The sequence below is a fragment of the Rutidosis leptorrhynchoides genome, chromosome 3, assembly GCF_046630445.1.
Source record: "Rutidosis leptorrhynchoides isolate AG116_Rl617_1_P2 chromosome 3, CSIRO_AGI_Rlap_v1, whole genome shotgun sequence".
NCBI lineage: Eukaryota > Viridiplantae > Streptophyta > Magnoliopsida > Asterales > Asteraceae > Rutidosis > Rutidosis leptorrhynchoides.
The window spans coordinates 435,891,665-435,907,565 of record NC_092335.1 but is presented as its reverse complement, the minus strand read 5'-3'; positions in this window follow the sequence as shown (position 1 = coordinate 435,907,565).

The window sequence follows — 15,901 nt, the reverse complement described above, 5'->3', positions numbered from 1 at the left end:
TAATAAGGGTATGTTAGTGAATGTTGTAAGGGTGTAAGTCGAAATTCCGTCCGTGTAACGCTACGCTATTTTTAATCATTGTAAGTTATGTTCAACCTTTTTAATTTAATGTCTCGTAGCTAAGTTATTATTATGCTTATTTAAAACGAAGTAATCATGATGTTGGGCTAATTACTAAAATTGGGTAATTGGGCTTTGTACCATAATTGGGGTTTGGACAAAAGAATGACACTTGTGGAAATTAGACTATGGGCTATTAATGGGCTTTATATTTGTTTAACTAAATGATAGTTTGTTAATTTTAATATAAAGATTTACAATTGGACGTCCCTATAAATAACCATATACACTCAATCGGACACGATGGGCGGGATATTTATATGTACAAATAATCGTTCATTTAACCGGACACGGAAATGGATTAATAGCCACTAGAATTATTAAAACAGGGGTGAAATTATGTACAAGGACACTTGGCATAATTGTTAACAAAGTATTAAAACCTTGGGTTACACGCAGTCGATAACCTGGTGTAATTATTAAACAAAGTATTAAAATCTTGTTACAGTTTAAGTCCCCAATTAGTTGGAATATTTAACTTCGGGTATAAGGATAATTTGACGAGGACACTCGCACTTTATATTTATGACTGATGGACTGTTATGGACAAAAACTAGACGGACGTATTAAATAATCCAGGACAAAGGAAAATTAACCCATGGGCATAAAACTAAAATCAACACGTCAAACATCATGATTACGGAAGTTTAAATAAGCATAATTCTTTTATTTTATATTTAATTTCCTTTATTTTATATTTAATTGCACTTCTAATTATCGCACTTTTATTTATTGTTATTGTATTTAATTGCACTTTTAATTATCGTACTTTTTAATTATCGCAATTTTATTTTATCGCACTTTTATTTATCGCAATTTCATTATCGTTATTTACTTTACGCTTTAAATTAAGTCTTGTATTTATTTTTAATATTTTACATTTGGTTTTAACTGCGACTTAAGTTTTTAAAATCGACAAACCGGTCATTAAACGGTAAAAACCCCCTTTAAAATAATAATATTACTTATATATATATTCGTATTTTTATAAAATAAAACTAATATAGCGTTAAGCTTGTTTAAAAGATTCCCTGTGGAACGAACCGGACTTACTAAAAACTACACTACTGTACGATTAGGTACACTGCCTATAAGTGTTGTAGCAAGGTTTAAGTATATCCATTCAATAAATAAATAAATATCTTGTGTAAAATTGTATCGTATTTAATAGTATTTCCTAGTAAAATTTAAGCTATTTTATATACACCTCGCAAATAATCAGCAGTGTACCTAATCGTACAGTAGTGTAGTTTTTAGTAAGTCCGGTTCGTCCACAGGGAACTTGCCAAGTTTAACGCTATATTTTTAACAAATATAAAAATATATATATGTAGTATTATTATTATAAAAGGGGGGTTTTTACCGTTTAATGACCGGTTTGTCGATTTTAAAACTTAAGTCACAGTTAAAACCTAATGTAAAATATTAAATATATAAAAGACTTAATTTAAAGCGTAAAGTAAATAACAATAATGAAATTGCGATAAATAAAAGTGCGATAAATAAAATTGCAATAATTAAAAAGTACGATAATTAAAAGTGCAATTAAATAAAATGACAGTAAATAAAAGTGCGATAATTAAAAGTGCAATTAAATATGAAATGAAGGAATTATGCTTATTTAAACTTCCGTAATCATGATGTTTGACGTGTTGATTTTAGTTTATCACCATGGGTTAATTGTCCTTTGTCCTGGATTATTGATGTGCAGCGGGGTGTATATAAAATAGTTATTATTTTACTAGGAAAAACTACTAAATACGATACAATTTTACACAAGATATTTATTTATTTATAGAATGGATATACTTAAACCTTGCTACAACACTTATAGGCAGTGTACCTAATCGTACAGTAGTGTAGTTTTTAGTAAGTCTGGTTCGTTCCACAGGGAAATCTTTAAACAAAGCTCAACGCTATATTAGTTTACTTTTATAAAAATACAAATATATATATAAGTAATATTATTATTATAAAGGGGGGTTTTTACCGTTTAATGACCGGTTTGTCGATTTTAAGATTTTAGTCGCAGTTAAAACCTAATGTAAAATATAAAATAAATACAAGACTTAAATTAAAGCGTAAAGTAAATAACGATAATGAAATTGCGAATAATAAAAATGCGATAAAATAAAATTGTGATAATTAAAAAGTACGATAATTAAAAATGCGATTAAATAACAATAAATAAAAGTGCGATAATTAGAAGTGCAATTAAATATAAAATAAAGGAAATTAAATTTGAAATAAAAGAATTATGCTTATTTAAACTTCCGTAATCATGATGTTTGACGTGTTGATTTTAGTTTTATGCCCATGGGTTAATTGTCCTTTGTCCTGGATTATTCAATATGTCCGTCTGGTTTTTGTCCATAACAGTCCATCAGTCATAAATATAAATTGCAAGTGTCCTTGTCAAATTATTATTATACCCGAAGTTAAATATTCCAACTAATTGGGGATTCGAATTGTAAACCAAGGTTTTACTACTTTGTTAACAATTACACCAATTACCCTTGAATGTAATTTCACCCCTGTTTTAATTATTCTAGTGGCTATTAATCCATTCCCGTGTCCGGTTAAATGAACGATTATTCGTACATATAAATACCCCGCCCATCGTGTCCGATCGAGTGTATATGGTAATTTATAGGGACGCCCAATTGTAAATCTTTATATTAACATTAACAAACTTTCATTTAGTTAAACAAATATAAAGCCATTAATAGCCCATAGTCTAATTTCCACAAGTGTCGTTCTTTTATCCAAACCCCAATTATGGTACAAAGCCCAATTACCCAATTTTAGTAATTAGCCCAACATCATGATTACTTCGTTTTAAATAAGCATAATAATAACTTAGCTACGAGACATTAATATAAAAAGGTTGAACATAACTTACAATGATTAAAAATAGCGTAGCGTTACACAGACAGAATTTCGACTTACACCCTTACAACATTCGCTAACATACCCTTATTATTAGGATTTAAAATTAAAATTAAAATATAAATTATATATATATATTACGTATATATTGAGAGAGAGATAGAAATAGAATATGAAATTTGATCAGAATTCGGTTTGCTTTATAGCCAGAGTTGAAATTTGGGGCTCCGCGACTGGCGGCAAAAACCCCTTCAATCTCCGCGAGTCGCGGAGATAGTATTTACAGCTCAGTCCTTGGAGTTTTCTCTGCCGACGGTTTTATATATATAAATATAATATATATATAATTAATATAATTAATTATATATTATATTATATTTATATACATAGTTAACTTGTAATTTTTAGTCCGTTGCGTCGAGCGTTAAGAGTTGACTCTGGTCCCGGTTCCGGATTTTCGAACGTCCTTGCGTACAATTTTATATTTTGTACTTTGCGTTTTGAATCTTGTACTCTTGTGATTTCGAGACGTTTCTTATCAATAATTGGAACCTTTTTGATTGACTTTTGTACTTTTGAGCTTTTTGGTCGTTTGCGTCTTCAATTCGTCGAATCTGTCTTTTGTCTTCACCTTTTATTATTTAAACGAATATCACTTGTAAATAGAACAATTGCAACTAAAAGCTTGTCTTTCTTGAGGAATAATGCTATGAAATATATGTTCGTTTTTAGCATTATCAAATATTCCCACACTTGAGCGTTGCTTGTCCTCAAGCAATATTGTCTTGAAATACTAGAATCACTTCTTTATTCTTCACACTTTGTACATCAGTGATTTCTATACGGCGGTATAAACAATGGTAGTAACGATATGGTTGACAGTCCCACATGACTATAAAAATTTAGATCCATTAAGGAAATTGGATCTTTATGAAAACATTTGATCTTTTGAAAATTAAATCTAGTTTTTACCCTAGATAAGTTTTCCGGAATAACCCTTTACCGGTGTTTGCAAAATATTTTTGTGGGTTTGGTGGGTTTCAGATTTGAAAATTTTAGCTCAAACTTGCGGTTTTGTGTCACCCACTTGCTAACCTTGTATTTGGAAAGCAACACGTCCAGTTTACTTGTCCCGTATATTACCTTTCGGTAAACTACCGTCCGGTTGAAAGGAAAGCGTTGAACAAGCAACTGTTAAGGCAATGTCCCGTGACATGCTTTTGATTATGGTCTATAACGTGTCGGACGCAATTACTATCCTTGGTAGGAGCAATAGTAAAGCTCACCCTTATAATTTTTCGGTCTGGCACAAGGTCCTGTCTTTGACCACTATGCAACCACCGTTCTTACGGTTGACACCCGATTTAGTTCAGGTGACCTAATGAATTCCAGGTGAATTCCTAGGATTTTACGTTCAATGGTAATGAACGCATTGAAAATAGGGTTTTCAGAAAACAAATCGGTTTGTAATTTTTGATCAAAATATTTTCTCGTTTAAGCTCGAGTTTAGATATCATTGAATTCCATGAGTTTGAATTCTCAATCTTTAAGGTCAATCTCTAGGATTGAGTAATATCAGTCTTAAAAGCTGATTTTTAATCTTTAAGGAGATTATCCTTTCTGGGGATCTGATTCATTAGTCTTATCCAGCTAATTTGCATGGTGCCCCCCCATTGTACGAGATAAATCCTTCTCATGGTTAGGATAAATCTGACCACTTGGCGACCCTGTTTAATGCTGAGGTCCGTGGATTTCCTGCTGATTTTAGTGATGACTTTTCTAGATTTTTCGTCAACCTACAGCTGGTCTGGACGACAACTTCATGACCTAAATCAAGAAGCGCGTGTCTTTTTCGGAAGACTTTACTTCCTTTTAATGATGGAATTGATTCATCGTGTAGATCCATCTCTTCTTTTCTTTCATTGGGTAAAACAGTTTAGTTTAGTCCAAAGCAAAAGTATTTTCAGTTATTTGTTACAGATATATGTGGCATATGTTTAAAATAACTTGGTAAATTTTCCCACACTTGGCTTTTTATTTTTCTTTTTATCGTCCTCTATTCCATTTTAAATGAATTTTAACATTTTAGTTTGTTTCTCAATTTATGTCCTTTTCGAGGTAACAATAATTTCGGTGTTAAAACCTAGTTTTATCGTTCATAAATATGTATAAATATGATTTGAATTCATTTAATTGAAAAATTTTACTAGAATTGGGTAGTCAGTATATAAGACTAGGGCTGTTCTTTTTTATCAGAGAGCACTAGATTCTAATACAACTACTGCTTTACTAGTATTTTTAATGGTAACCAAGTGTATAAAATAAAAATTTTTAAAATCCGAAAGAATTTAACCCCTTCCCACACTTAAGATCTTGCAATGCCCTCATTTGCAAGAAATCAGTAACAATTTAAATTATTGAGGGTGATTAGTGTGAAAATGATTAAATTTTTACCAAAGTTTCCAAATATATTGGCGTTTGTTTGCTGAATGATAAATGGTGCACATCATTTTTTCATTCCGTCTTGTTGTTATTTCACATATATTTTGCATCTTGTCGTCAAAATTACTTGCTTTTGCTGAACTTAATGCCAGTCTTTGAAAATGCGTTGTTTTACCCTGTTGTGTACATAAGATAAACTGCAAACATATATACATATTTTTGAAGTTTGGTTTATTACCCCACATTCAAAAATTATTAAAATCTAAGAATAAAAGTTAGATAATTATAAAAATGATTACAATATTAACAAAAATATTAAATGTATCAATAATTACAAATTACAAAATAAAAAAAAATAATAAGTAAACTAAGGATGATATTGGTACCAATAGGGGTTCCAGGCATAACCATAAGTGCTATAGAATGCTTCGGCAGAGTCATACGTAGGATATGGTGGCTGCATCTCTATCGACCAAGGAGGGAAGACGGGTTTCGGTGTAGGAATATAGTTTCTACCTATATGTTGGCAATGCGCTATGATCTGGTTCTGATGAACTTGCCAATCTTCAAATGCTCTCTGTCTAGCATTTTCGTATTCCTGAGAAGCTATAAACCTATGCATTTCTTGCATCTCATTCCCCCCTCCTACATTACCTTGCTGCTGGTTTCTCTCCACCTGTGGATGTCTACCATGGTATCGTACTGCGGCATTATTTCGCCTCTTCAAAACTTTCGCACCATGGTATACATTTAAACCTATAGTATCGCGGGGTTCCGGCTCTTCTAGTAATAATCCCCCCCGACTTATATCCACACCGAGATATTCACCAATCAAAGTAATAAAAATACCACCTCCTATTATGCTATGTGGTCGCATCCCCCGAACCATAGCTGATAAATAATAACCCACACAATATGGTATACTTACAGCGCTCTGTGGGTCTCGAATACACATATGGTAAAACAAATCTTGTTCATTTACCTTTTCTTTGTTCTTACCCCTTTGTGTAATCGAATTGGCTAAAAACCTATGTATCACTCTTAATTCGGCTCTATCTATATCCAAATAAGAGTAGTTTCCCCCTTTGAAACGGTGATGGCTTGTCATTTGACTCCACACACCGTGTGTATCAAAATTCTCATCTCTCTTTCTACCGTTTAGTATCAATCCTCTACAATCGGCAGACGCTAACTCCTCAGGCGTATATATACGTAAAGCCTGAGCCATGTCCAGTAAAGACATGTGGCGCATCGAACCGCCTAACAAAAATCTAATAAAAGAACGATCGGTTAAACTAGCTACCCGATCATTCAACTCTATACTACATAACAACTCTTCACACCATACTTTATATACAGGTCTGCGTATGGTGAATAAACATATCCAGTCATTAAAAGAAGAATTACCATACCTCTGTACCAGTAATTCCCTAATTGGCCCGGCCAATTCTACAGCTTCTAAGGGTCCCCATTCTATGACCCTCGGTACCTCAACAACCTTGGAATGAAGAGTATGCAAACCCCGTTGATATTTTGGATAATCTATCCAAAGTCTGTCAAATCTCAGGTTCGGGTGCAACTCTTCTAAATGCATATCGGAAAAGGTCATGACTGGATGAGGTACATCCTGCTTGTAGTAGTTATCTACCTCCTGTTGTTCCAAATTCTCGGCAGGAGCATTGCGGGCTTGGGATGAAGATTCACCCCTTTCATTCTGCAAAACACATCAAACACAAATTTTGTGCATCCAAATATGCATTAGTGTCAGCAAAATCATCAATTAAAATAATTACAATGACATTATCAATTTATATCAAACTTAAGCTTATTTTCACATTTTTATCAAATCTACACTTTTTCAAATAAGCATATACGAAAATTTTCGCCAAGTTCATAAGCATTCAACTCAAATAACATGTCAAAATAATCATTACTAGCAATTAAACAAGTCTCAAATGGCATTATCTTTCAAAAATCAAGTTCATGAATTTTGGACTTGAAAAAGTCCACTTTAATTCTCAAAATCATGTTTAGGCTCAAAGTTTGGATCATTTAACTACCTAGACATGTTACACTACTCAATTTAGCAACAATTCATGACAAAAATCGGCCATAACCTGTTTATATCAAAAAGCCCCAAATTTGCTCAAGAACACAAACCCTAGATTACTCAAAATTTGAAGTTTAAGGCTTCTAATCATGTTAAACAGCATCAATCTAGGTTATACAAGCATAATACATAAACGATTTAAGTCTAATTACACTAAAAAGCATCAAAATCAAATTGGGGAAAAATAGCTCAAGAACACCTAATTTCGAATTAATGGTGTTTAGGTGTAGAAATTTACCGTTTTTCTTGAGTAATTTTTAGATAGCATCCTTCTCAACATGATTTTAGCAAAAAATTTGGTGATTAACGGTTAAAAATTGGGATTTTTGGGGGTGATTTTCGGGTTTTTTCGAGTGCAGTTTCGCAGTATTTTTCTGTGTTTTTGTTTGTGGGAGTGAACTGATCGTGCAGTTCTTTATATTTTTTTTTCTGATTTTTGATCCCTCCGCGAGTCGCGGAGGTTTTGTACTTCAAACTCCGCGAGTCGCGGAGTTTACTCTTTTTTTTTTTTTTTTTTTTTTTTATATAATCTTTAACTTCTTAAAACAATTTAGTAATTAATTTTAAAATTTTGTTTCCCTTGTTATTTAGGATGAGGTCGTTTCGGATCGATGTCCTAGTCCGTCCCTCGACAAAATTTTAAAATTTGTCTTTTTGTAGCGATTGTTTTAAAAGCTAAGATTTTTGGGTTTTTTCAATGTTTTTGGCATACTCTAATTCAGTAAGATTAAAAATAATGATAATAAAAGTTCTCGTCCCTCCCTCGGGTAAAGCAATTTCGGTTCAAAGACCTAGTCTTCAACTTACGACGAATTTTAAAAATCATATTCTTAACTTAATGAGATAAAGTAAATTTTTGTTTTTAAATTCACACAACTTAAATATAAAATTCAAAATTAAAAAATTAAAAATTCACACCAAACTTAAAATTTGAAATGCATAAAATTAAAATTTCATATTTTAAAAATTAAAAATTCACACCAAACTTAATTTAAAAATTCATAAATTCATATCAAACTTATATTAATTTTTTTATATTTTAAATATATTGTTTTTACAAAGTTTACAATATTAATTTAAGATTTAAATATTAATTTTAAAAACATGGTAAAAATAAATTTAAAAATCTTTTTGTCTTTTTATCCCACTTTAATCAATCAAATATTATCAAAAATATGCGCCCCTCTTTTCGGTAAAGTAATTTCGGTTCCAAGACCTAATTTAACTCATGACGAATTTTTGAAATATTTTGGGTTGATTGATTAAAGATATTTATACCTTAAGAATAAACGTTAAATTTCGCAGTGATGTAATAAATTTTTGAATGATATCAATAATTTCGGTCGCCAAACCTAATTTTATTCAATACCAATTTAATACTTTTTAGCGAACAAATTAGCGTTTATTATCAAAAGGTTAAAAATAAAAATAAAAACTAAAAACTGTACAGACATACCTGTGAAATAGATTTCTTAGTTATATGATCTATTCCATTCATAAGATAGTCGGTTTAATTGATTTTCCATGGCTACATAGGCGTAACCTCGAGCATTCAGTGTCTTTTCTTCTAAACATATGAACGGTCCGTCTCTGCATAAAGTAACAAATTCGGTATTTGAATAGGTTTGATTATTTGAACATTTACCTCCATGTGACCATTTTCCGCATTTGTGACATCGTTCTAGGTGTCGTGCTCTTCTTTTCGCTGCGGATTTTGATTTTCCTTTACCAAATTGTAACTTATTATCTTCGCATCTGGATTCTTTTCTAACTCCGTCCATTCTTTCTCTGATTACTGATACTAATTCACTCGGTAGTACGTCATTATTTCTTTTAGTGATCAAAGCGTGTAGCATTAGACCATGGTTTAGTTCACAGGCAGTCTTCATTTCGTAAAAACCTAAAAAATAAAAATTCAGAATGGGGGGAGAAGACTAGTTCTTTAGGGTCTGCTAGGAAAAGACCATACGTGTTCCATTTTCGAGAACTACACGAAAACAGACAATCTAACTCTAACAGAAATACATATTATCCTTTAAAGACTTGATTCTCCCCACACTTAGTTAGCTGTGGTATCGAAATTGTGATTAACTTCGTTGTCGACTTCCATCGGACCATGTATGTAATGTTTAACTCTGTGACCATTAACTTTAAATTCAATCCCATTTGAATTTATCAATTCTATCATTCCGTATGGGAAAACTCTTTTGACTATGAATGGTCCAGACCATCTTGATTTCAATTTTCCAGGAAATAGCTTGAATCGTGAATTGAAAAGAAGAACTCTATCTCCTTCTTTAAATTCTTTTGAACTTCTGATTCTTTTATCATGCCATTTCTTCGTTCTTTCTTTATAGATTAACGAATTTTCGTATGCTTCATGTCTTAATTCTTCTAATTCATTTAGTTGACTTAATCGTAGACGCCCGACTTCATGTAAATCAAGATTACATGTCTTCAAAGCCCAAAATGCTTTGTGTTCAATTTCTACTGGAAGATGACATGCTTTTCCATAAACAAGTCTAAAAGGTGTGGTTCCAATTGGAGTTTTGTAGGCTGTTCTAAAAGCCCAGAGTGCATCCTCCAATTTAATGGACCATTCCTTCGGATTTGATCCTACGGTTTTCTCTAGAATACGTTTTAAAGCTCGGTTGGTATTTTCAACTTGTCCACTTGTTTGCGGATGATATGCGGTGGAGATTTTATGAGTTACTCCATATCTTTTAAGAACTTTCTCAAGTTGATTATTACAGAAATGAGTACCCCGATCACTTATTAAAGCTTTCGGTGTTCCAAACCTTGCAAAAAGACGTTTTAAAAAGTTGACTACAACTCGTGCATCGTTAGTTGGGAGAGCTTGTGCTTCCGCCCATTTAGATACATAATCAATGGCTACGAGTATATATAGATTATTATGAGATTTTGGAAATGGACCCATAAAGTCAATACCCCAAATGTCAAATACTTCACATACTTGGATGACATTTTGTGGCATTTCATCACGTTGACTTATTTTTCCGGCCCTTTGACATGCATCACAGGATTTGCAAAGAAGGTGTGCGTCTTTGTAAATTGTAGGCCAATAGAATCCAGCTTCATAAACTTTTCTTGCTGTTAGTTGAGGCCCATAATGCCCTCCTGTTGGTCCTGTGTGACAATGGTTTAATATTTTACTAGCTTCATCTCCAAATACACATCGGCGTATTATTCCATCGGGACAACTTTTAAACAGATGTGGATCTTCCCAGAAATAGTGTTTTATATCACTGAAGAATTTCTTTCGTTTTTGGTACGATAATCCTTTTTCAAGGAATCCACAAACTAAGTAGTTTGCATAGTCTGCAAACCATGGGATTTCTTTATAATCTATCTTCAATAGATATTCATCAGGAAAGTTGTCTTGTATGGCTGATTCATTCAGAACTTCTAATTCGGGATTTTCAAGACGAGAAAGATGATCAGGGGCGAGATTTTTTGCTCTTCTTTTATCTCGGATTTCAATATCAAACTCTTGTAAGAGTAAGATCCAACGGATTAATCTTGGTTTAGCATCTTGTTTTGAAAATAGGTATCTAAGAGCAGAATGGTCGGTATAGACCACCGTTTTTGCTAGAATGAGATATGATCGAAATTTGTCAAAAGCAAAGACAATAGCAAGGAGTTCTTTTTCAGTAGTTGTATAGTTCGTTTGTGCTCCTTGTAACGTCTTACTAGCATAATATATAGGTTGAAATCGTTTTTCAATCCTTTGTCCTAAAACGGCTCCCATTGCAAAATCACTTGCATCGCACATTAGTTCAAATGGTAGATTCCAATTTGGTGTTATCATGATCGGCGCATTAGTGAGTTTTTCTTTAAGAATATTAAAAGATTTGATACACTCATCTGAAAAGATGAATGGCGCATCCTTTTCTAGGAGTTTATTCATAGGAGTGGCAATTTTAGAAAAATCTTTTATGAAACGTCGGTAAAAACCGGCATGCCCTAGAAAACTCCTAACTCCTCTAACATTGGTGGGATGTGGAAGTTTAGCAATTACATCTACTTTAGCTCTATCCACTTCAATTCCTTCTTTTGAAATTTTATGTCCAAGAACGATGCCTTCTTTAACCATGAAATGGCATTTCTCCCAATTAAGTACTAGATTTGATTTTTCGCATCTAATTAGCATTCGTTCCAGATTAACTAGACATGATTTAAATGTATCACCGAAGACTGAAAAGTCATCCATGAAAACTTCCATGCATTCTTCTATCATGTCGTGAAAAATCGCCATCATACACCTTTGAAAGGTTGCAGGGGCGTTACAAAGTCCAAATGGCATGCGTTTGTAAGCAAAAGTACCATAAGGGCACGTGAATGTTGTTTTCTCTTGATCCTCGGGTGCTATTGGAATTTGAAAATATCCGGAAAATCCATCTAGAAAACAATAATAACTATTTCCGGCTAATCTTTCCAACATTTGATCTATGAAAGGTAAGGGAAAGTGATCTTTTCTGGTGGCGTCATTTAATTTTCTATAATCAATACATACACGCCATCCTGTTACAGTCCTAGTAGGAATAAGCTCATTTTTCTCATTTGTAATGACAGTCATGCCACCCTTCTTAGGCACGCATTGAACTGGGCTTACCCATGGACTATCAGAAATTGGATATATCAAACCTGCATCTAGCAGTTTAATAATTTCCTTTTTAACAACATCTTGCATATTAGAATTTAGTCTTCATTGGCGTTGCACATACGTTTTATGACCTTCTTCCATAAGGATTTTATGTGTGCAATACGAAGGACTTATTCCTTTAATATCATGAATCTTCCATGCAATGGCTGGTTTATGAGCTTTCAACACAGAAATGAGTTGTGATTTCTCATTTTTAGTAAGAGAAGACGATATTATTACAGGTAATTCAGATTCACCATGTAAATAAGCGTATTCCAAATGGTTTGGAAGTGGCTTTAACTCTAATTTCGGAGGTTCTTCTATCGATGATTTATATCGATATCTGTCTTCTTCTTTTAGCATTTGAATTTCTTCTGTTGTTGGTTCATATCCATTAGCTATAAGTGTAGCTAACATTTCAGCTTCATCAATTGGTTCATTACCTTCTCCTAAAGAACATTCTCCTGTTCCTTGTAATTCTGGAAATTCTTCTAATAATTCTGCATGTGCATCTATAGTTTGAATATAATAACATGTATCATCTGCAGATTGTGGTTGTTGCATTGCTCTATCAACTGAAAAGGTAACACTCTCATCCTCTATTCTTAGGGTCAGTTTCTTACCGAACACGTCTATCATTGCTTTAGCCGTGTTTAAGAATGGTCTTCCTAATATGAGAGGAACTTGAGAATCTTCTTCCATGTCCAAAACAACAAAATCTACTGGAAATACTAAATTACCAACTTTAACTAGCATGTTCTCCATTATCCCTCTAGGATATTTTATTGATCTATCGGCTAGTTGTATGCTTATTCTAGTTGGTTTCAATTCTCCAAGGTCTAGTTTAGCGTATAGTGAATACGGCATTAGATTTATACTAGCACCTAAGTCTGCCAATGCTTCTATTGAACTAAGACTACCCAGAAAACATGGAATTGTGAAACTTCCTGGATCAGATAGTTTTTCTGGTATCTTATTCAACAGCACTGCTGAACAATTAGCATTCATAGTAACAGCCGAGAGTTCTTCCATTTTCTTTCTATTTGAGATTAGATCTTTCAAGAATTTAGCATATCTAGGCATTCCTGAAATCACATCAATGAAAGGAAGATTTACATTTATCTGTTTAAACATATCCAAGAATTTGGATTGCTCGGCTTCAAGTTTTTCTTTCTTCATTTTACTCGGGTAAGGAAGTGGTGGTTGGTATGGTTTAACATAAGGTTTATCCTTAACTGTGTTATCTTCATTAACCTTTTCAACTACCGGTTCTTTTTCCTTATCTTGATCAGGTTGTGGTTCTTGTAGAGTAGGAATAGTTTCATCAGAAGTTACAGGTATTTCAGGTGATTTAAGTGTTGTACCACTTCTTGTGGTAATAGCTTTAGCTGTTTCATTCCAGGGATTAGCATTTGTATCGCTTGGTAAACTTCCCGGTTTTCTTTCACCTATTAACCTTGCTAGGTTACTTACTTCTTGTTCCAGATTTTGAATAGAAGCTTGTTGATTTCTAAATGCTTGAGCATTTTGTTCATTGGTTTGTTTCTGAGATGTGATAAACTGCGTTTGAGTTTCAACTAGCTTCGTCATCATATCTTCTAAATTCGGCTTTTTATCATCGGTTTGTTGTGGTGGTTTGTTTTGAAAATTCGGTCTTTGCTGATTGTAAGTATTATTGGATACTTGTTGATTGCTAGGACCTTGTTGGTTGTTGTATGGAATATTTCGGTTATAATTCTGGTTTTGATTGTAAATCGGTCTTGGCGGTTGATAATTATTCTGATAATTATTTCCAGGCCTTTGGTTTATGTATGAAATATTCTCTCTTTGTTCCATTGTTAATTCAATACTGAGACAATCTTTTGTCAAATGTGGTCCTCCACACTGCTCACAACTAATTCGTATAGCATGAATATCTTTAGTCATCTTTTCCATTCGTCTCTCGAAAGCATCTATCTTTGCCGAAATGGAATCTAAGTCATGGCTAGAATCGGCTCTAGCTGCTTTAGATGATCTAATGATATCTTTTTCTTGGTGCCACTCATGTGAGTGGGAAGCAGTATTATCAATAATTTTGTAAGCACCAGTTTCGGTTTTCTTCATAATAGAACCACCAGCTGCTATATCTATGTCTTTTCTTGTAGTGATGTCGCATCCTCGGTAAAATATTTGTACTATTTGACAGGTGTCTAAACCATATTGCGGACATCCTCTTAATAACTTTCCATATCTTGTCCACGCCTCATATAGAGTTTCATTTGGTTTCTGTGTGAACGTAACAATTTCTGCTTGAAGTCTTACGGCTTTAGATGCAGGAAAGAATTGTTTAAGAAATTTGTCAATTAAAACGTCCCATGTATCAATCGCCACTTCAGGTAACGATTCCAACCAATCTTTGGCTTCTCCCTTTAAAGTCCAGGGAAATAACATGAGATATATCTGTTCATCCTCCACTTCTCGGATTTTAAATAGTGTGCAGATCCTATTAAAGGTACGTAGATGTTCATTTGGATCTTCCTTCGGCGCACCACTAAATTGGCATTGATTAGTCACCATGTGTAGAATTTGTCCTTTGATTTCATAATCTGGCGCATTAATGTCTGGATGAGTAATTGCGTGACCTTGGCCAGTGCGTTTAGCTCTCATTCGGTCTTCCATACTTAAAGGTTCCAGATTCTCCATAATTGAATTTGTTGAATCGGTATCACTAGATGGTTCTGATTTAATGGTTCGTTCCTCAACAATCTCTGTTTGAATGATTGGTGGTTCCGGAGGAAAGTTTAGTGGTTCAGGATCTACGAACCGTTCCTGAATATTTTCTGGATTCTCAATTGTGAGGTTGGGTTCAAAAAATGGATTATCGGAAATTTGAACTGAAGTACTTGGTTGATTGGATGACTATTCTAAAGAAAAATCAACGGCGGTTATATTTGTTAAACGATGTCTTGATCGAGTTACAGGTGGTGAACGTACAAAAGGTGATGAACGTCTTGCTCGGTGCATTCACTGAATATCCTATTAGTTTTTAAAAGGAAAGAAAAATTATAATAAGTTATCCAATCAATAGACTTTTCTGATTTTGCCCACGTTTCGAATAGCCAAAAGATGCAGCAGAGGGGCAGGATTCGTTTGGTCTCAATATAATTGAGGACTGTTTGGCTCCAATAACCCGGTCCACGTACAAATCCAACTATTACTACGAACCAGAAAATTTTGATGTCTATTAATTTAACCACTCAAAATAAATTTTCGTAATTTTAAGAAATTTAGATAAGAAGTAGAAAAAATTCTAAGTCCTAAAAACTAGGATGGCGAGAAATAAGAGAGAAAAAGAGTTCGTCGCAAAAGGTCAAAAAAGAAAAAATGGTTGAAAAATAAAAGGTGACGGAAAAATAAAAGAAACTTATCAAAACTTAAAAAATACTTTACTAACCTAACCTTATTACTACAACTAACTTAAAATTATAATCGCAAATTAAGATTACTAATTGGAATGATAATTGATACATAGTAAAAGGTCTAAAAATATTAAAGCTTACAGGAAAAACTAAATACCAAATGGAAATAACTTAAAAAGAAACTAAAACTTAAAAAGGCGTCGCAAAATTCTAAAGCACCTAAATCTTAGTCTAAAGAAAAAGCACTTAAGGAATTCTACGGCAAAGCCTAAAAATCTA